This window comes from Anolis carolinensis, chromosome 6 (assembly GCF_035594765.1).
Source record: "Anolis carolinensis isolate JA03-04 chromosome 6, rAnoCar3.1.pri, whole genome shotgun sequence".
NCBI lineage: Eukaryota > Metazoa > Chordata > Lepidosauria > Squamata > Dactyloidae > Anolis > Anolis carolinensis.
Window position 1 is genome coordinate 79,719,715 of NC_085846.1, and position 22,729 is coordinate 79,742,443.

Consider the following 22,729-nt stretch of genomic DNA (forward strand, 5'->3'; position numbering starts at 1 on the left):
TTTCCCCATAATATTTTTTAGTGTTTATGGTGCTACATAATGATGTTATTTCTACTGTAGTAAACTAACTTCTGTAGTAAACTAATGATTGCAGTATATTGCAGTGATTATTAATTGACATGTTGACATGATTATTAATTGACATTAATTGACATATTTGGCCTTTTGAATTTCAAGAAAATCCTCAAAAATGGCAAACTAATTAAGAGCCATTGAACACTTAGATCATATAAAGCACATTATCAGCAAACTAATACACATTTCTGAAAGGAAAATGTATCTTTGTTTTTAATTTTTCTTCTTATCCCTATGCCCTTCTGCTCATTGAAGCATTACTTAGAACCTAAAAGCTTGTTCACTATTTTGCAACATTTTATGTTCCTCCAAATTGCCTGTCAATTTATGGTGACACATGAATTTGTGGTGTTACACAGGCAACATATACTCTGTGGTGGCTTTACCAGTTCCTTTCTCAGAAATATAGCCTACAGAACCTGGTATTTGTTGGTGATCTACCATACAAGTATGGCGTTTTGGTTGCTCCCAATAAAGATACCGTTAAACTGTTGCTGCTTCCAAGCTTGCTAATCCTATAGTAATCTCTTTTTAAGAAAGCAGTCTTTAGAAATGTTCTTTAGAAAGCTATCTTTATCCACATTATGTACCTTTATTATTCCTTCTGTCTTAGTCCGGGGTCTCCTTTTTCTTTCTTTCTGAAAGCCTGCCTTTTCTTTTTATTCTGATTGGAGTAGAAAAATTGACACAACCCTTCTTTCTAATTGTAATTCAAATCTTCCTTCCTTCCCATGGAGCAAAGATATCTATTAGTAGTGATAAGTTAATAGTTTCATAATGAGTGGGACAAACCATTAAGGAAAGATAATTTTCCCTTTATGCTTCACTGTTTTGTGAACTTACCACTCTTGGAAAAATTTCATTGAAATAGATCAGAAACATGTCATTGTGGCCCTCCAGATGTTGGTGGCTTGTAACTCATATCAGTTTTAGCCAGCATAGTCAATAATGACAAATGTTGGGATTTGCAGCCCAATAAGGCACTTAACCAGTGGTTGATGGATCCCACCAAGTGTCATCACAGGAGGTCTGTTAAAATTACTCCACCTTTCAGCTGAGTGGCCATGTGACAAAAAGGCATAGCAAAGACTGGCTGTCTGGGCCTGGACATTACATGTTACATGACTTCTCCACTGAAAGGAGGAGGCAAGTTGAGCATTTGAGTATCTTTGCCATCCATCTATCTGTTGTGGTCACTGGTGGGAATGGAGTGCTGCTGCCGCCACCTGGTTGCCACGTCCAGGTCTAACAAGGCATTTCTTCACAGAGCTACTAGTCACTAGGCAGGTTAGACTGTACATAATCTACTAAAAGTGAATATTGACAAGCATCAAATACAAATTATTGAGACAAAAGATCTGGACCGCTGGGGCAGTGAAACTAAAAGTTGTAATCATGACGCCATCTGAAAAGAATGCTTTGCAAGCATGAATGTTTAATGAAAATAAGATTTCAGCTTATGTTTCTTGGTTAATTCTGTCCTATAAACAACACATTTCTCTACTCATAATACTTAAGAACAACTCAGTTTATGTTAAAATCCTCTCAAACCTTCCTCTTTAAATGTTCAAGCAAAAGGATGTTTTTTCATACATTTCAGTTCATGCTATTGATGACACGTGTACACTATATTTGATTTTTAATAGACGTTCTTCATAACTGCTAATGTAGGCTGCAAGATGCAACCTTTTCCCACTCCTATCATTCCTTAAAATCTCATTTCCGTCACAACTAAAAATACATCTCAACTCCTTTGATTCAATACAGTGTTGTAAATCTGTAAGCAGTTTTTTTAGCTAAAGCAGTTATCTATTCTTCCCCCATTGCTCTATTTTCACTGGTTTTGACTGTATTTCACCTTGGACTCTAATGCACCATATATACTCATATTGCTGTATCATTATCTGTACATACAGCAGCAAGAAAACGTTTGTGAACTCCAGTGCTGAGTGTGGATACAGTTTTACCATGATGAACCAGCCTTCATCAATCCTGTGTATTCTGAAATAAAATGATATATCAATTAGAGAAACCGTACAGAAGAATCAGGATAGGTGCAAATGTAAGCAAACTTTTGGTTAATCAGCTTAATTAAAGGAAATAATTCAAAATAGGTACTTACATCATTAGGTAAATCCCACTCTATAAATACACTCAGAAACTTTGTAGGTTTGCTCTTCATTATATGGTTGTGTAGAAACTCTTCATACTATGGTTAAAGGTTTGGGGTAGCATCATGCCTAAAATTAATTTCACACCAAAATGATCCAAACCAGATGTTTTCCAAAAGAATGCCAAAATCTGACCATCAGTATCAAACATGTATAAAAACCTTCATGATATCAACCTAAGCTTGTAGAAGTCAAAATTGTCAGTCCACTTTGTAGAACCAAAAACACCACATGTGTGTTTAAGAAGGAATTGAATGCAAAAATCTATATAGTTTTTATTTTTGTCCCTTTAGATAATGCATCACATTTGGTGACAATGACTAAGTATATCTGAACAGCATAATAGACAACTTTAAATTATAATATAGTTCTAAAACATGACCGTATGCCTTATGTCCCAAATTAAATATATTGTACTGTTTCATTTTATTATGAGATGCCTAAGGCTTCTGTCATCTTTATTTTAAGAAGTATATCTCCTCTTCTGACGTTTTACTAGCTTTGTGACTAGATATTCCACTTTTTGATGTTCAAAATCACCAATAGTGTGATATGAGAAACCATGGCTCTGATAGCCCATGAGACTGGATCTGGAACTGCTGCTGACCTGACTTCTTGTAACAATATACTGAAAAGACTGCACTTTCACTCTTCCCCATACGCTTAAACAGCACTATCAGGAACTTGTGCAATTATATGGCTCCCCTGTTGTGAGTGCATGCTGTTTTTTTCACATAGTCAAAAAGCCAGACAAGTCAATGAGTGGGAAAAAATGATGTAAAGAAAGAGTGTGAGAAAGGAAAACAGTGCAAACACAAAAAAGGAAAATTCAAGGGGAGAAAGAAGAAGAAAGGTAAAAATAATAACTCTGAAGGTCAAATGATGAGAAGTATGTGTGCCAGTAATGTCTTTTATAATTAAGGACAGCAACCTGTTTTACTGTGTTCTTTAGGACGCTCTTTATTTCCCAACTTTTTTTTTGCTAGATGGCAGCATAATTTTGATTATCCATTCTTGGCAAATGAGTCCTGTTATCCTCAGCACAGCTTCCTTCCTATTGTTGGATAGCAGCAAGCAAAACCTTTAGAAGAGCCTGTGCCCTACATATAGTTGGTCTTTCATAGCATATGACAGCAAGGTTAGAAAGGCTAATTTGATTATAATTATTATGCAAAGTGAGAATACTGTACAGAGTGTCTTGGACACTTACATTTCCATCATTCTAAAAGCACATTTTACTTAAGAAATGTTACAGGTATAATCATCCATATAGATTTTTCAGCAATGGCCAGGCAGATAAAAAAAATCCTGTGCTGCTCACAAGAAATAAAATAAGAATTTGGTACCCAGGTCACCTTACACTTCTGAAAGATGAGGTCAGACCTGCTGTACAGAGGTAGAAAAGAAAGCCACATGTTTCCTATTCTTGTATCAAAAGAGTTTATAGCCAGAGAAGATGGGGAAAATCTATACACAGGGTACTTCAAGACACTTTTAAAAGGATTTTATGTGTGCAGACATCTGTGTGTCTTGCAAGTTCCAAATGATAATCCTCTTTGATTTATTGTCTTCTTTCTCCCATCAACTCGAATCTTTTCTACTGGGAATTAAAAAACAACAATCCTATGTTGTTAATAATGTGGTTGCGTAATCTCAGGTTGTGTGTCAGACAGCAATTTGTTTGACATCTGCTATGGGTGTGTCAGCCCACAACTCCTGAGGCTGTTTCTGTGCCATTTCCCCCCCGGAAGTCATCTTATGCTCACCTCACTGGTTCACCAAGCCATTTCTTCACAAGATGGGTGTTAGCTCTCTGGGCCATACATTTTCTAAATGTGCTTCCTTACATCTGTCTTTCCCTCCCTCCCTCCCTTTTTTATTTATGAACAAATTGTACAAATTATAGCAAGTCATTAATGAGGTGGAAAATTCTGGGTGCATGAAGTGTCAGAAGTAAATAAAACCAGTATATGAAAAAAAATCCATAATCAACACAACAAAAGTATTTTTTAAAAAATAAAGAATCACAACAAAATCTAATGTAAGTAATTTATTTATTTTCTTTTAATATACCATATATATTAGAAGATAAGCCGAGTTTTTCAGCCCTTATTTATGAACTGAAAAAGCCTCCCCTGGCTTATAATTGGGTCAAGGTCAAGGTCAGCAACAGAGCCTGCAGGCTATTGCTTGCAATATGTGATCTATTTCTCTCTTCTCCCTTATCAGTGTGTTTTCTTTTGCAAAGCCTCCCTCGCTCTTAATCAAGGGAATGTTTTGAAAAGAGAGACACCCTTGCAAGTCAGGAAGAAGAAAAATATATATTCATTAATCTTATGAAGGCCCCTGAAATATTTGTTAAACTCTCCTACAGATATATAGGCATTAACCCCTTGCAAGCTTTTGCCATCTCTATGTACCTTATATGTGTATCTATCTATATACATTAATTTTATATATGAATTTCCCTTCATATTTGCAGGTCTTTGCAAATCCTTTATACATATAGATCCATGTACCTGTGTATCTGTAGCCATACATATACATTATTTTTATATATGAATTTACCCTCATATGTTTGCAAGTCTCTGCAAATATCTATATAAAGAGAGATGTCTGGATAGATATTAACATATTCTTACCTACTTAGGACTTGCAAATATTACAGTGGGGAAATGAACACACAAATATATATAGACATGTCTAGATAGATATGAATATATATATATATATATATATATATATATATATATATATATAGCTTGCAAATATTGTAGGGGAAATGCACACACACACACGGGATTTGCAAACGTTTGGGGGGGGGGGAAATGCAAATGTGAAATTAGAATCTATAATTATAGATCTATATCTAGCTCTGCATTGTTTATATAAGCATTTAATGTTTGCCTTTTACTATGTTGGAAGCCGGCCTGAGTCCCCATGGGGAGATAGGGTGGGATCCAAACGAAGTTTTTTTATATTATTATTATTACTATTATTATTAGGTTATTGTTGATACCATATTGTTTTTGTTGCCCCTACTTTTCCACTTATAGAGCTAGTTTATTGGGTTTTTTTGAAATATGGTAAATATTCAAAAACATTTAACCTACTGATGCCTCGATTAATGAAATTTTATTGGTATCTATTTTTATTTTGAAATTTACCCTTAGCTGCTGCATTTCCCACCCTCGGCTTATACTCGAGTCAATAAGTTATCCCAGTTTTTTGTGATAAAATTAGGTGCCTTGGCTTATATTCGGGTCAGCTTATACTCGAGTATATACGGTATGTTGTAAACTTTCCATTCAAGGGAAAGGTGAGATATAAATAAATGCACGTATAAAATTAGCTGCTTTAAAATTCTGGTCTAGTCTGATTTTGGGGGGGGGGGGAGGGGCTTGCAATCTGAGTGTGTGCATTATTTTTGCATCTATATCAAAGCTTGGAATTTTAAGGTGAAGGAGAGCGATTTAAAATAACCAGGGCAGCAAAGTCTGACTCTCCTTCACCTTAACATTCCAAGCTCTGATACAGGTGCAATAAAGTCTGCCCTTTGAACCCCTATCTGTGTTCCAGAAAAGTGTTTAATGTCCAGACATCCCTAGATCACATATTTACTAATAACTAAGGGGTAATTTACCTCACATGAACAACTCCTCTTTTAAACTTGTGAGCAAAGTGTAGTCCCAAGAGCTGATTGTAGCTCTTGGGACCCCTAAGTGTGGCCCCTGAAACTCTTAAGAATTATCCCAAAATCCAGATTTTTAAAAATTCAGATTGATTTTTTTTATATTTGCTTGAAAACTATCCATCCTCCCAAAACATTAATGAAATTCAATTTTTTTTCTTTTCAACATTGTGCTGTCCTACTTGGCTTTCCCTCCCTTGCTTATTTCCTGGTTGCTGTTCTTGGGAGGAATGTTCCATTGGCTCTCATTTTGGGGGTGGAGCTTGGGACTCCCCTTTAGGTTTGGATGAGATGGTTCAGCCTGGGAGCTAATCTCTAGAGGCTTTTTTCCCTCCAATTGCCATTCAGAGAAAAACCTTAGAGATAGGTCTTAGAATTGGTCTGGGTTCTTTGACCTGGCAAATTCAAACAGGCAACATAAATCACATACTTACCTTACAGTTTACCTCATAGCCATGTACTTACCTTACAGTTTACCTCATAGCCATGTACTTACCTTACAGTTTACCTCATAGCCTTGTACTTACCTTACAGTTTACCTCATAGCCTTGTACTTACCTATAGCTTAGATAGTATACCTCATAGCAAAGTATTTACCTCAAAGATAGCAAAGCTTACAGTTCACCTTGTACTTACCACCATAGCTTTATGTACTTACCTTATGTACTTACCTTATAGCTTATCACCTTATAGTTTACCTCAGAGTTATTATAGATAGTTCACTATAGCTGGTATTTACCACTAAAGTCATTATAGATAGTGCTTATCATAGCCTTGTACATACCCTATAGTCCTTACCTTATAGTTTCCTCATAGCTTGTGTGTTTATCCTTTATAGTCTCTATAGCTTTCATTCTCAATCAATATAGTTTTATTTCTGTATAATTTCAGTGATTTTACCTCATATTATTTCTAATACATTAAAAGGACTGTTTCCTGTTTTCAATAAACATATTTTTTGTTATCTTTAATCAGCTTCTAGAGTATTTACTTTGGGGTTTGAGGTATAATTATAAGGTAAACCGAAGCCGCTTGGGTAGCCAGACCTAGAGATAGCCATTTCCCCCCCGCGTGCCTTCACAAACATCATTAGCAAAGTCCAATTCACTTCACATTTTCCCCATTAGCATTTTGGGCAGGCCATGCTGCTCAAGGTCGAACAATCCCTGATCCACTAAAGTTGCCCATCTCTGTTTTAAGGGATGGGACCAGCCTATTTCATAATTGTTCTGCCTCCATGGTTAACTAAATGAACTGGAAGGACCCATAGCACGAAGGACAGATTGGACACTGTGTTATGTAAAACAAAATATTTTATTAATAGACAAAATTGATCTCTTTTCCTCTTGTTGCCACTATGAAGTCTCTTGTGAGGAAAGAAATCTTTGAGTCTATGCAGTTCTGGATAGATATTGCCACAGAGTATAAAGTCTTGTTATGACTGGATTCTTTGTATCTTTGAGATGACTTCAATGCAGTGTTGTTGACATGGCTTTCTCTATTGCTGTAGTCTGTGGCTTTTTAATCTAATTTGAATACAGTTCCAACGTGACGTGAATTTCTGTGATCCTTTTACTTCCTACACTTCCTTCCAGAGCCTCACCAACTGACAAATTCTAACTGACAAAAAATAACTGCCATTTCAGGCTGGCAGGAGCCAAGGCTAAGCTCCGCCCCTTTGGAACCTTAAAGAGACAGGGCAGCAGGTAATGTTTTGCCTCCTCGTGGCATGACACTAAAACTTATTAATAAGTTTTACCCCCTTATTAATAACAAATAACTAATACAAAATATCAACTAATCTAAAACAAACTATAACTGTTCTAACTCGTAGATTCATCATCCCTTTGACTTCCTCTAGTGTTTCATCCTTCAGTTCTCCTGCAGTCTCTGTAGATTGATCTGGACGAAATGGCGGGATGAAGTATGTGGCTGGCCTTTCAAAGTCGCACACTTCGATGTCCTTGTGATCCTCCTTCATGTGGACTAAATCCTCTTCGGTCAAAGCTTACCTTTAATTCTGGAATATGGAAGGCAAACCTGTCCTCTGCGACGCTGCAACACCCATTCAGGCTCCCCTGGACTGGTACAAGCTCTTGTCTCAACTCCAACACCTTCGCTCTCTGCTGGGCACTCTTTCGAAAGCTCCGCCGATCCTGGCACTGCTGCTTCACTCCATTTAGCTGTTGCTGCAGTTTGGTTACAACTGCTGCTATCTTCTTTAGCTTCTCCTCAGAATATGAAGGCTTTATTTGAAGATCAGCAACCTGCTGTTCTTTGACCAATAGCCTTTTACTAGATAATTGTTTCTGCTCTTTTAGCTGACCATGAGCTTCTTCAAGTTGATACTTTGTCTCCGAAGGTTTTTGAAGTTCTTGCTCATATACAGCAACTTCTCGGGGTTCTTTGGCAAGTTCAGCTCTTAATCGATTGGTGGTAGCCTGTGAGGTCATATATTCTGCTTGCAAATGATTACATATATCTAAGCCATCAGGGTGGAAGTTTGTATGACTCACTATCATTTGTGATAATGTATGATCACTTCCAGTGTTCTTGTGGCTATCTATATTATGCTCACTGTCCTTTTGAAGTTGTACTTGGCTATGATTTAGACAATTAAAACTCTCTTTGTGATCAGCCATCCATTCTTCTTTGGCAACCTTTGCTGGTGGGGCGAAAATGTCGACACCAACATTAGTAGGTGGTTGCACTATTGGAGATATCATTGCAGCATCTATAGCTTGCTGTACAGACGCTTGAGCTTCCGGGTGGTCAAAAGGTATATCTGATTCTGCCCTCTGAGTTGAGGAATTGGTTTGAAGTGCAGTCTGCGATGTGGACATATCTTCAATTCCATCTTCTTTTATGACAGATCTTGAAGTACTAGGTTGCTCTGAACTTCTATTATCGATATGATTGCTTTCTTCATATTCAATAATATATGACTTGTCTGCTGGTTCTGGACAATCTAACATCTGTGTAGGATGTCCATTTGGCATGAAGCTTGTGCAAAAGGTTCGAGCATGGGAAGACAACCTTTTGCGGTTTAAACATACTGGACCTAGGATAGTCCAGCCTATCTCTAGTTCTTGAGCTATTGGTGCTCCTGGTCGACCTTTTATTTGCTTTTTAACTGAAAACAAGTCTGGACAGTCTATGCCAATAAGCAAAAGAATCTTTGCGCCAGGGTCGAATCTTGGTAACTTATGTGCCATGGATCTTAGGTGTGCATGACTCATAGCTATTTCTCTCGTAGGGATTTGTCTTTCATCTTTAGGTATATTTTGGCATTCTATGAACGTTGGTAACCTAAATTGTTTCATGCCATCAATAGTCCGGAGGATGAATCCAGATGCTACTCTCCCCACCATGACCTGATCTCCACCACAAGTAGTCATAACGTATTCTACCTCTTTTGATTGAATTTGAAAGATGTTAAAGAATTCAGGTGTTGCTAGGGAGGTGTCACTTTGAGAATCTAAGGCAACGTACATGCGTTTAACTTGATCTGGAGAGTTTTCAGGGTAGACATCTACCAAGCAAATAGGATGACATGTTCGTTCTTTTCCTGCTTCTCCACACAAAGCTGTGCAAGTTGATGTTGCTATCTTAATCTCCTTAGGTTGTGGTGTTTCCACAAGAATACATTCTGACTTTTCAGAGTTCTTTCCTTTCTGATGAGGTGTTGTTTCGCGATGTAGTGCAGAGCAGTGTTTTTCACTAAAGCATTCTTGACATTTCACTTTTCTCCTGCACTCCTTGGCTATGTGGTTTCTAAAAGTACCACATTTAAAACAAAGTCTTTGATCTCTGGCAAAGATTAAACGCTCTTCATAAGGTTTGCTCCTGAATTCTTTGCAGTTATTCAGATCATGTGCTATTTGGTGTACTGGACATATTACTCCTGCTGATGTCTTTGTGTGATGTTCAACTGATTTGACCTTGGTTTCAGTTTTTCTAACTGTGACTTGTGGTTTGCTTTTGGTTTCTATGAAATGTTTCTTATCTTTTTTGTTACTTTGATATAAAAGAGGAAACCCCGTTTGCAAATCATTCTTCTCTCTAGTTGATCTTAAGAGAAACTTCACTAGATGTGTAAATGGTGGGTATTTCCGTTGATGAGTTTCTTTATAAGAGAAAACTTCTCGGCCCCATAACTCCTTCAGTGAGAAAGGCAGTTTATCAATAATCTCTTGTTGTGTTAAATATTGATCTAAACATGCAAGCCCTGGTAAATCTGGATTTCCCTTAGCTGCTTCCAATTCTTCAAGCAAATCTGCATAATCCCATAATTTCTCATATTCCCCTTTTGTAAATGCAGGAAACGATTTAAGCTTTTGCAGAAGCAACGTTTCTATCTGTGCAGATGATCCATAACGTTCATTGAGACGGTCCCACACTCGATTTAAAGCTGCATGTGGGTTATTTATGTTTGCTGCATAAATTCTCTTCACCTGTACGGAAGAAGCAGGTCCCAACCAGGCGATCAATAAATTTAACTCTTCCTCTACAGGCAATTTTAGTTGCTTGAGAGCTGACTGAAATGTATTCTTCCACAACATATAATCCTCTGGCTTATCAGAGAATTTCTGAATGCCTCTGTCTGCTAAGTCCCTTCTTGGGTTTCTGTAGGAGGTGCAATTTAAAATATCAAGTGGGACTGAGGACTGTTGCAAAGTTGGTTCAGAGTTAGTTTGGATCTGGGGGTTTTCTGGAACCCAACTAGCTGCTTTTGGATTGAGACTGAATGCAGTTGTTGGCATTGTGTAGTTTGACTGTATTGAGTCCTGTGTGTCTACTGGAAAACTGTGCTCTAACTTGGTTTGAGATATATCATGCAATGGAACTGCTGCTTGACTTGCTACTTCTGCATACGGCAAATAATGTTCTTTGGGTGCAGAAACCTCTATAATTTCTGGTTGTGATACAAAAGAATTATTTGCTACTGCACTTTCTCTTGTTAGCACAGGAGGGGCTGCGATATTGATAATTTGGGTATTTAAATAAGAATCCACTTTTGTGACAGGATCTTCTGTTGTAACATCTGGAGGGGATGTATTTCCTAAGAGACCTTGCTCTAGGACTGAGGCCTTTACTTGTAACACCTCAGCCTTTGCAACCTGTGCTAACGTTGCTAGAGCAGCTTCTGTTTTAACTTGACAGGCCTTATTTTCTGCATCCAGACCTGCTTGCTTGGCAGCGGCTGCTGCCTGCTCGGTGGCAGCTGCGGCTTCCATTTCTGCCTTCTTGGCAGCGGCCAAGGCATCCAGTTCTGCCTTCTCTTAAGAAACTCTATTTGTTTTACTGCGGCAGCTGCCTCGGCCCTAGCCTTGATGATCAGACTAAGGGATTGGCCAGAAGAACCACTATGAACAGAAGTCCCTCTTGTTCTTTCTGTTCTATGGGATGTGTGAGATGATCTTGATTTGCCTGCTAATGTACACACAGACCTGTTTGACTTTGTATCTGTATCTTTACTAAACATGTGTTGCACTTGTTCTTCATCAACAGTTTCCATAAGGGAGGCAGGGTCTTCTTCTGCCTGACCTTCTGATATTTTGTTAGATAAATCATTCATGATGGTATCAAATTCTAGTTCCCTTCTCTCTCTCTCTGACAACATTTCTTCCTTATTACTTAAAGATTCTGATGTTTTCATATGTTCAAGCAAAGAGATTATATTATCTGAATATGTTATCCACTCACAGTATTGATGTTGTAATCTTTCCTTACAATCTAATATTTCTTTCTGCTGCTTAAAGCGATGGCTTGCTTGACTCATATCTAAAATTCTCTGCCATGATTTCTGATATTTAGGTTTCAAGGAATCTAGTTTATCTTGCCAGAAGGACAACATTTTTGAGGTAGGTTTAGATATTCTGCTCTTTTGTGAGGAAGAAGCAGACATCTTTAAGTCTTCTGAAGTTTGTGTCACTTTATATTAGACTGAATTGCTTTTGGACAGAAAGGACTGAATAGCCTATTCTCCGTTACTTTGGAATGTAGGTCTTTTATTTTCCTGTTGCTGTCCATTACTAATAGTCCCTTAAATAAAGTGATCACTAACTTTTAAGATTCTCAGTCCTTTTACTGAGACTTAAAGCTTTTTAGACTTAAAAATAACTATTGTGGTCCTGAAAGCCACATTTTCCTCTGAAAGGTTCCTCAGATTCCTTCAAAATGGCGCTGCCCTCTATGACTGCACTCTCTCTACAGTCAAAATGGCTGCTTAACTCCTTCTTCTTCCGAGGTAGTTTTCACTTCTCCTCAGGAAGGTCAAAAGAAAGAAATCAACTGCTACTTGGGAAGCTTAAAGAAAAGAAATTCACTTTTACTGGGGAAGCTCAAAGGAAAATAAATTCACTTTTATTCAGGAAGCTTGAAGGAAAGAAATTCACTTTTATTCAGGAAGCTTGAAGGAAAGAAATTCACTTTTACTTGGGAAGGTCAAAGGAAAGAAATTCACTGTTCTGCCTCCATGGTTAACTAAATGAACTGGAAGGACCCATAGCACGAAGGACAGATTGGACACTGTGTTATGTAAAACAAAATATTTTATTAATAGACAAAATTGATCTCTTTTCCTCTTGTTGCCACTATGAAGTCTCTTGTGAGGAAAGAAATCTTTGAGTCTATGCAGTTCTGGATAGATATTGCCACAGAGTATAAAGTCTTGTTATGACTGGATTCTTTGTATCTTTGAGATGACTTCAATGCAGTGTTGTTGACATGGCTTTCTCTATTGCTGTAGTCTGTGGCTTTTTAATCTAATTTGAATACAGTTCCAACGTGACGTGAATTTCTGTGATCCTTTTACTTCCTACACTTCCTTCCAGAGCCTCACCAACTGACAAATTCTAACTGACAAAAAATAACTGCCATTTCAGGCTGGCAGGAGCCAAGGCTAAGCTCCGCCCCTTTGGAACCTTAAAGAGACAGGGCAGCAGGTAGTGTTTTGCCTCCTCGTGGCATGACAATAATGTTATAGTCTCAGTGCTTATTATGTGCATATTTAATGTCAAGTGGGAGATTCCCAAACTCTGGTACTCCAGGTGTGTTGGACTTCAACTCCCTGAAACACCAGCCAATGTGTCCAATGGTCAGGAATTCTGTTGGCTGAAGTCCAAAACACCTGGACCCAAATTTGGGAACCCCTTCTATAAAGCAATAAAATTGCCCCTCCAAATTTTCTGTTTTAACGCCCGGGGATTCTATTGTTCACAGATTTGCCATTGCCACACACCGTGGCCTCTTTCCTCCTACTTTCCAGGATGAAAGTGGTACTTGGCTTGAATTCTCTAACCCATTGAGATAGGCCCCCCAAATTTAGGATCAGTTTGTTACCTATCTGTTCATGCCCCATCTTCCTAAATCCTGAGACATATTCACACAATATGCGCCATGCAGCCTCAAGCTTCAGACGGGGGAGGCATGAGCAATCATTGCTGCTACTACCCCCGTTCTGTAGCAAGGGCTGCTGTGTGCACATTCATGTGGTAGTCCCAGTTTATGGAAGTGGGTTATGAGTGATCACGAACCTGGGCCACCTCACTCAGGTCCTCCATGTTAAAAGAGTCTGAAAGAAGCCCCAACAGGATTTCTATTGCTTCTTTCATGGTCTCCGATTCTGGAAACGTACCTTATGCCAAGAGGGCTAGAGGAGAGGCTTGAGCCACCCCATTCCCAAAGTGGATGCTCTGGGCAAATATACACAAGGAGGCTAGGCTTTGGGAGAGGATTTCTGGCAATTGTAGTCCTGAAGCCAGGAGCTGTCATGTACAATTTACACAGAAACCCTATAAATATGTACATGGCAGTCCCTGGCTTCAGGAATTGGTGTCAGTGCCAATTAATAATAATACATAATAATACTTTATTTTTTTATCCCGCCTCCATCTCCCCGAAGGGACTTGGGGCGGCTAACATGGGCCAGGCCCAAAAACAGGAACAAAGTATGACAAATTAAAGCATGTATAAATAGCTAATTAAACAGTATCAACACAACAATCAATAAGATAAACAAATTAATAAAACACAATAATACAAAAACATCATAATAACCAGATAAAAGATAAGATAGTAAAAACAAATATCACCAATAATGGATAGGCTGGGGGGGGGGGGTCTTTCCTTAAAGCCCAGGACTGTTGTATCCACATGCACATAGCCCTAGGATTTTGTGAGGTAATGGCTGAGTGGTCTGGCAACCAAGCATACATTCCTTGTGCTTGTTGCCATGCCTGATGACCCCTCTGCAGCCTTGCTCCACTGTATTTATGCTTTTCCCACTTTCATTTGGGGGGGGGGGGGGTCCTGTGCCCGTAATCCCCACGAATGTGGAGACCTGGCTGTATTTAGAAAATTAACAACACAGTATGTATATGTATTTACTTGATCTTAATGGGGCTTAGTCTGGGTAAGGTAAACAGAGGGTTGCAATCCAAACCAGGGGTCCTCAAGCCTTTTAAGCCGAGTGCCAGTTAAACGTCCCTCAGACTTTTGGGAGAACAGACTATAGTTTGAAACAAACATTAACGAGTTCCTATGCACACTGCACATATCTTATTTGTAGTGCCAAAAACAAGAAAGAGCAATACAATATTTTAAATGAAGAACGATTATCATCAACATAAACTTATCAGTATTGCAATGTGTTGTTGAAGACTTACCAGTATTTAAAAGAGAAGTGTGAGCTTGTTTTTGGCAGATGAGATAGTCAAGTTAATTAGGATTGTTTTTGTTGTGTGCCTTCAAGTTGTTTCAGACTCAGGGTGACCTCAGTCTGATGTTTAGGACGGGTGCCGGGTAAATGACTTTGGAGGGCCACATCTGGCCTGCTGGCCTTAGTTTGGGGACCTCTGATCCAAACTAATGTTCTTGTTATGTCTTTGAAATCTCTCAAACCTATGGCCAACCTACTATAGCACTGGTGTCAAACTTGTGGGCCCCCAGGTGTCTTGGACTTCAGATTTCATAATTCCTGGCTATTAGACAAGTTGGCTAGGGCTTCTGGGAGTTGGGGTCTGAAACATTTGGAGGGCCACAAGTTAGACAACTCTGTAGTATAGTGTTTTCGTGGCAAGACTAGTACGAAGAGGCTTCCTTTAAGGCAGAGAAGGTGTGACTGGTCCAAGTGGATTTCCATGTCCAAGCAGGGTCTTCTAAAGTCTTAACCTGACACTCGAACTACACTGACTCTCTGCATGCCTTACTAATGTACTACTAGCATGTTGATTAATTTACTCTTTGTCCTGATAATATGCTACTCTTACATACTTTTTTCTTGTGGCTTGATGGGTGTATTTTGAGGATGAGATCATTGGCTGAAGTTACTGTTTCTGCCAGTATTCCTAGTTCTTTTTATATTTTTGGCATCTTGTACCAAAAGGGTGATGGAGTACACTTGAACTTATTATTTTGCACTTGAACTTGGTGGGACTTACTTTTTATAAGACATGCACAGAATCTGAAAGCATGTTTGGCAATGCCATTTCTTCTTCAGTTATGACTGCACTCCATACCTGAAGCTACGGCCTAAATACCCCAAAATGGCACCGGAATCCCATCTAACCTTGGACGCTAAGCAGTGTCAGGTCTGATTAGTATTTGGATAGGAGACTATCCGTGAAGAACAGTAGGTTATACCGTATTCAGGGGGAAGGAAATAGCAAAACCACCAGCATTACCACCCTGTATCCACAGATTCAACCAACCATATTAAAAATTTCCCAAAACAAACCTTGGCTTTTGCCATGGAGAAGCCTCCCACAAGGATGGTAAAAACATCAAAACATCCAGGCATCCCTTGGGCAACATCCTTGCAGACGGCCAATTCTCTCACACCAGAAGCGACTTGCAGTTTCTCAAGTTGCTCCTCACACACACACACACACACACGCACAAACAAAACAAAAAAAACAACCAAAATAAACCCCAAACCATTTTACTATGCCATTGTATAGAATGGGATTTAAGTATCTATGGAATTGGTATCCACAGTGGTTTCTGGAACCAAACTCCAGTGGATCCCAAGGGCAGACTGTAGTTTTTACTTAAGAAAGGCCAATTAAAATTAACAGGATCGCCACATGTCCACAAATGGTAATCATGTGCATCTAGGCTATGAAATTAATGCAGTTTGACACCACTTTAACTGTCTTGGCTCAATATTAAGGAATCCATGGGAGTTGTGGTTTTATATTATCTTCACCTTTCTTTGCCAAAAGAGGGTTGGTGCCTCTCCAAAACTAATCTATACACATAATAAAAGTGAAAGTATGTATTATGTGTGTGTGTGTGTGTGTGTGTGTGTGTGTGTGTGGTTGGGGTGTCCACTTATTACACAGACAAGCTCCCACTTCCACAAATAGCTATAGCTCCCACAGCTCAGGAGTCACCAATGGCTCTCACTCCAATGACATTGCCGGTTATAGAGAGCTCCATAAACATGTCCAAGAGCCCTGCCAATGTCCTCCACAAACACCATACTGGCTCTCACCCAAACGAAGGCTTTCATACAGGGACAATTTTATCCTAGATTTTGTTTTTCCTCCATCCCAGTACTCCTTTCTCTCTCCATTGGTGTGGAATTTGCATGACCCCACCCACTGCTTCTCCCTTAACCCTTTCCTATTCTTTTCTATGGCACAGTAGACAGAGGAACTGATCAGGAACTGAACATACTGAAGAGATCTAGGGAAAATACACCATGATTTATAGGAGTTGTAGAGACTGGGATTTATAGTTCACCTACAATCAATTAGCACTCTGAATTCCACCAAAGATAGAATTGGACCACACTTGGCACACAGAGCCCCCATGACCAGCAAATAATACTAGAGGTCTTTGGGGAAAATTCACCTTGATTTGGGGGAGTTGTAGTTCACCTATATCCAGAGAGCACTGTGAACCCAAACACCGATGGATTTGGACCAAACTTGGCACACATACCTGACCTGCTGAAATTTGATTACTGGAGGGGTTTGGGGGAAACTGACCTTCCCCTCTGGGAGTTGTAGTTCACCCACAACTAGAGAAACTGTGACCTCCACCGATTATGGATCTGGTCCAGACTTGGCACACAAAACCCCCAGAACCGAACCTACTGGAGGGGTTTGAGAGGACTGACTCACCATTGTGGGAGTTGTAGTTTACCCTACAGTCAGAGAGCACACTGAACCCCACCGATGATGCATCCAGAGCAAACTTGCCCAACATAACAAACTTTAAGTACTGATGGAGTTTCTGGGGGAGGGGGGGAACAGACGACATGGCATGATGTCAGTTGTAGTTAATCCACAACCTTATGCATTTTGTACAATTTTAAAAAACTGACTTTTTCAAATAACTCAGGAAACCACCTCCTCAAACGTTCAAAAAGAGTGCTGGCCCCCACGTTTAAAATACGGAAAGAATGCTTTATTCTACACTTAAACCCAATCTAATGTGATAAACACAGTAGGTTACGGATTTTAAGTGTAGGACTCAGTGGAATTTAGTAAATGTGATGAAGTGGGGACTCAAAAACCGTAAAAAAATCCCCCTTTGAAAAACCAGGAACTGAAAAAGAAGGGAAAGTAGCGAACTACTGCAAAAAACCCCACACATTAAGGGGAAACTCCAATCTATCTATATCTATACACATAATAAAAGTGAAAAATGTGTAAGTGTGCATGTGGAGGAGGTGCCCACTTACTCAGACAGCCTTCACAAACAGCTATAGTTCCCATCTAACAGGAGACACCCATGACCCTCCCTCTACTAACATGCAGGATATATTGAACGCCATGAACATGTAGTCTAGACACTGCCAGTGTCCTCCACAAACACCAGTTTGCCCCCCACCCAAGTGAAGGCATCCATGCGGGGACCATTTCATCCTAGATGTTCTGTTTTAGCTCCAGAAATGACATCCCAGAGTTCCTTAATTTGCATTACCCCGCTCACTGCCTCTCCCTTAACCCTTTCCTATGGCACACAGTTAATAGAGTAATTGATCAGCAACTGAGCAAGGGGTTTGGGGAGAATTCACCATGATTTACAAAAGCTGTACTTGATCTACATCCAGAGAGCACTGTGAACCCAACTAACAATGGATTTGGATCAAACTGGCCACAGATGATGGGACTTGCAGTACCTTCACTGATATTGTGACCCCCACCGACAATGGACTGGGACCAAACTTGGCCCAGAGAAGCCCCATGAACATACTGCAGGGGTTAGTGGAAATGGACCTTGATTTTTGGAGTTATAGTTCACCTACATCCAGAGAAACTGTGACCTCCACTGACAATGGACTGGGACCAAACTTGGCCCAGAGAAGCCCCATGACCATCTGAACATACTGCAGGGGTTAGTGGGAATGGACCTTGATTTTTGGAGTCATAGTTCACCTACATCCAGAGAAACTGTGACCTCCACCGACAATGGACTGGGACCAAACTTGGCCCAGAGAAGCCCCATGACCATCTGAACATACTACAGGAGTTAGTGGGAATGGACCTTGATTTTGGGAGTTATAGTTCACCTACATCCAAAGAAACTGTGACCCCTACTGACAATGGCCTGGGATCAAACTTGGCCCAGAGAAGCCCCATGACCATCTGAACATACTGCAAGGGTTAATGAAGACATGGCTATGTACTCAAGCGATCGAGGAGTAACATCTGAGGTTGATATGCCGTGAATCAAGGTGCACACGAAGGTGTTAGTGGATGAATTTAACTATACATGCATTTTAAATTTTATAATTCATGGTTTTATAGAGTCTAATTAGAGTTTTAAATTTTTTTGCCCAGGGGACGCCCGGATGTTTTTGATGTTTTTACCATCCTTGTAGGAGGCTTCTCTCATGTCCCCGCATGGAGCTGGAGCTGATAGAGGGAGCTCATCCATACTCTCCCTGGGTGGGATTCGAACCTGGCAGCTTTCAGGTCAGCAACCCAACCTTCATGTCATGAGGCTTTTATCCCCTAGGCCATCGGAGGCTCCAGAGTTTTAATTGATGCAGTACCGTTTTATTGTTTATTAATATGTCCTTGTTTTATTGAATGTATTTTGGGCAATGTAATTTGCCGACTGTTGTAAGCCGCCCTGAGTCCCTCCGGGTGAGAAGGCCGGGGAAAAAAATCATGTAAATAAATAAATAAATAGTGGGAGTGGACCTTGATTTTGGGAGTTGCAGTCCACCTACATCCAGTGATACTGTGACCCCCACCGACAATGGACTGGGACCACACGTGGCACAGAGAAGCCCCACGACAAACTGAACATACTGCATACTGAACATACTGCAGAGTTTTAAGGGAATGGACTTTGGTTTTGGGAGTTGTAGGGAGCCCCGGTGGCGAAGTGCGTTAAAGCGCTGAGCTGCTGAACTTGCAGACCGAAAGGTGCCAGGTTCAAATCTCGGGAGCGGGCTTGAGCGCCCGCTGTTAGCTCCAGCTCCTGCCAACCTAGCAGTTCGAAAACATGCTAATGTGAGTAGATCAATAGGTACTGCTCCGGTGGGAAGGTAGCGGCGCTCCATGCAGTCATGCCGGCCACAATTTTAAAAAACTGACTTTTTCAAATAACTCAGGAAACCACCTCCTCAAACGTTCAAAAAGAGTACTGGCCCCCACGTTTAAAATACGGAAAGAATGCTTTATTCTACACTTAAACCCAATCTAATGTGATAAACACAGTAGGTTACGGATTTTAAGTGTAGGACTCAGTGGAATTTAGTAAATGTGATGAAGTGGGGACTCAAAAACCGTAAAAAAATCCCCCTTTGAAAAACCAGGAACTGAAAAAGAAGGGAAAGTAGCGAACTACTGCAAAAAACCCCACACATTAAGGGGAAACTCCAATCTATCTATATCTATACACATAATAAAAGTGTAAAATGGAGGTGTCTACGGACAACGCTGGCTCTTCGGCTTGGAAGTGGAGATGAGCACCAACCCACAGAGTCAGGGGAAACCTTTACCATTACCTTAGTTCACTTGCTCCTGAAAGCACTAACCCAACTGACCTAAGATCTGGACCAAACTTGGCACACAGACCCAGCATAGCCAACTGTGCATACAGGCCTCGTTTGGGGGTGACTGACCTCGGATCTGGGAGTTGTAGTTCACCCTTATCCAGAGAACCCTGAATCCAGCTGAAGACAGATCTGGACGACACTTGGCACACACACCCAAACATGGCCAACTGCGAATACTGGCAGGGTTTGGGGGATCGTTGCCCTGGGGATCTAGGAGTTGTAGTTCACCTTTATCCAGACAACACGGTCCCCAAGACAGTAGGTAAAAAGTAAATACAAAAAAGCGCCTACTTTGGGGCGGGGGCTTTGCGAGGCTTTCCTGAGGGAGGGCTTTGTGAGAGGGCGCCTTTCCCTCAGAAAAGCGGAGCCGACTCGCTTTCCCCGCCTCCTTCTCTGCTTCAGCCGAGTGGCGGTCCTTTCCTGTCAGGGAAGCAGAAGCAGAAGCAGCAGAAGCGCCTCTTCCTTCCTTCCCTCCTTCCTTCCTCTCGCCCCTCAGTCCAAGGAGGCTGCCTCTTCCTCGCTTCAGTTCTGGGGAAGAACTTCAACGCTTCGGCCATGAACGGCGCCGGGTCCTGGTTTTGCCTCTGAGGCGAAAGAAGCGCCCAGGCGGGAAAGGCAGACGAGGAGAGAGAGACACACACCGGAGGAGAAGAAGCAGCAGAAGCGGAGACCTTTCCTCTCAGGTAAAAAGAATCAGGCTCTTTTAGGTGAGGCACCGGTTCCTCTAACTTTTGTCCCCCACGTGTGAATGCGAATGCGCGCTTCTGGCGTTCCCATGTCTGCGGCTACAGGTGGGCGAAGAGGTTGTTTCTGGGCATTCTACGTTGTAGAATTCATGCGGCTTGATACCGCTTCCACTGCCAGGGCCTCAATAATTATTGGAGTTGCAGTTTTGCAAGGTCTGTCAACTTCCCTGACCAAGAGAGCTGGTGTTTCACCCAATTACTAACCCCCGTATTGGGTTGCTGTCAGTTTTCCAGGCTGTATGGCCATGTCTCAGAAGCATCCTCCTGACGTTTCGCCCACGTCTCTGGCAGGCATCTTCAGAGGTTGTGAGGTCTGTTGGAAACTAGGCAAGTGGGTTTTATAGTTCTGTGGATTATTCAGGGTTCGCCAAACTACAAACCCCCACAGTATTGGGTTGCTGTGAGTTTTCTGGGCTGTATGACCATGTCCCAGAAGCATTCTCTCCTGACGTTCCGCCCACATCTACGGCAGGCATCCTCAGAGGTTGTGAGGTCTGTTGGAAACTAGGCAAGTGGGGTTTATATTTCTGGGTTATTCAGGGTTCGCCAAACTACAAACCCCCACAGTACTGGGTTGCTGTGAGCTTTCCGACTGTATGGCCATGTCCCAGAAGCATTCTCTCCTGATGTTTCACCCACATCTATGGCAAGCATCCTCAGAGGTTGTGAGGTCTGCTGGAAACTAGGCAAGTGGGTTTTATATTTCTGTGGATTATTCAGGGTTCGGCAAACTACAAACCGCCACAGTATTGGGTTGCTGTGACTTTTCTGGGCTGTATGGCCATGTCCCAGAAGCATTTTCTTCTGACGTTTCGCCCACGTCTCTGGCAAGCATCCTCAGAGGTTGTGAGGTCTATTGGAAACTAGGCAAGTGGGGTTTATGTTTCTGTGGATTATTCAGGTTTCGGCAAACTACAAACCGCCACAGTATTGGGTTGCTGTGAGTTTTCTGGGCTGTATGGCCGTGTCAAAGGACATTTAGTATTTATTTATTTATTTGTGACATTTATATCCCGCCCTTCTCACCCCAAAGGGGACTCAGGGCCGTTTACAAGTATATATACATACAATATATTATATTATACGACTAATTGCAATATTATTAGTAATATTGCATGTAATATAAATATACAATTATAATAGTGAATTATAATTATTACATTGTATTACATCATAATATCTATATATATAAAAGAGTGATGGCATCACGGCAACCCACAAAACAACAAAACTACAGGCCCTCCAACCTCAAAATTTGACAACACAATCCATCATCCACGCCTCTAGGTTGATACAACAAAAAGAAAAGAAAAATAAAGTCCTAATTAGAGAGAGAAGAATAATTGCTTTTATCCAATTGCTGCCAGTTAGAGGGCTAAGCTCCTCCAACTTGGTCTCCTAGCAACCCAATAAAAAATAATAAAAAACACTAAAAAATTAATACAATACAATACTATAATAACAGAAAATAACTAAAAATAATACAAGAAAATAATAAAATATAATAAATAAAAATATAACTTACAATAAAATTAATTAAAAAATGCAAATAAAGTCAAATAAAAATTACACAACAATTTTTAACCAATACCACCACCACTTTGCCACAGCAACGCGTGGCCGGGCACAGCTAGTTATTAGTATAATAGTATAATGTCAAGGGTTGTTTTTTTACTTTGTGTTTGTACATTACAACTTGTACCCTCGGTTCGCTTCTGACACGATAAATAAATGACCATGGTCCTGAAGCATTCTCTCCTGACATTTCACCCATATCTCTAGCATGCATCTTCAGAGGCTGTGAGATCTGTTGGAAACTAGGCAAGTGGGGTTTATATATCTTGTGGAAGGTCCAGGGCGAGAGAAAGAACTCTTGTCTGTTTGAGGCAAGAATGAATGTGTTGTCCAAGGCTCAACCTCTGAGGAAGCCTGCCACAGATGTGGGCGAAACGTCAGGAGAGAATACTTCTGGAACATGGCCATACAGCCCGGAAAACATACAACAACCCAGCAAGTGTGA

The 22,729-nt window shown here is 40.6% G+C and overlaps 1 protein-coding gene across 2 annotated transcripts in view; it reads left to right on the plus strand.

Moving 5' to 3' along the window:
• Window positions 1–20,326: 20,326 nt before the first annotated feature.
• Window positions 20,327–22,729, plus strand: part of rftn1 (raftlin, lipid raft linker 1) — a 154,917-nt gene continuing 152,514 nt past the window's right edge. The window contains exon 1 of one of the 2 annotated variants that reach the window (XM_062957592.1): window positions 20,327–20,670. The gene's annotated coding sequence lies outside the window, so the exon portion shown is untranslated. The remainder of the gene's footprint in view (window positions 20,671–22,729) is intronic. The other variant, XM_003222168.4, reaches the window with a different exon arrangement.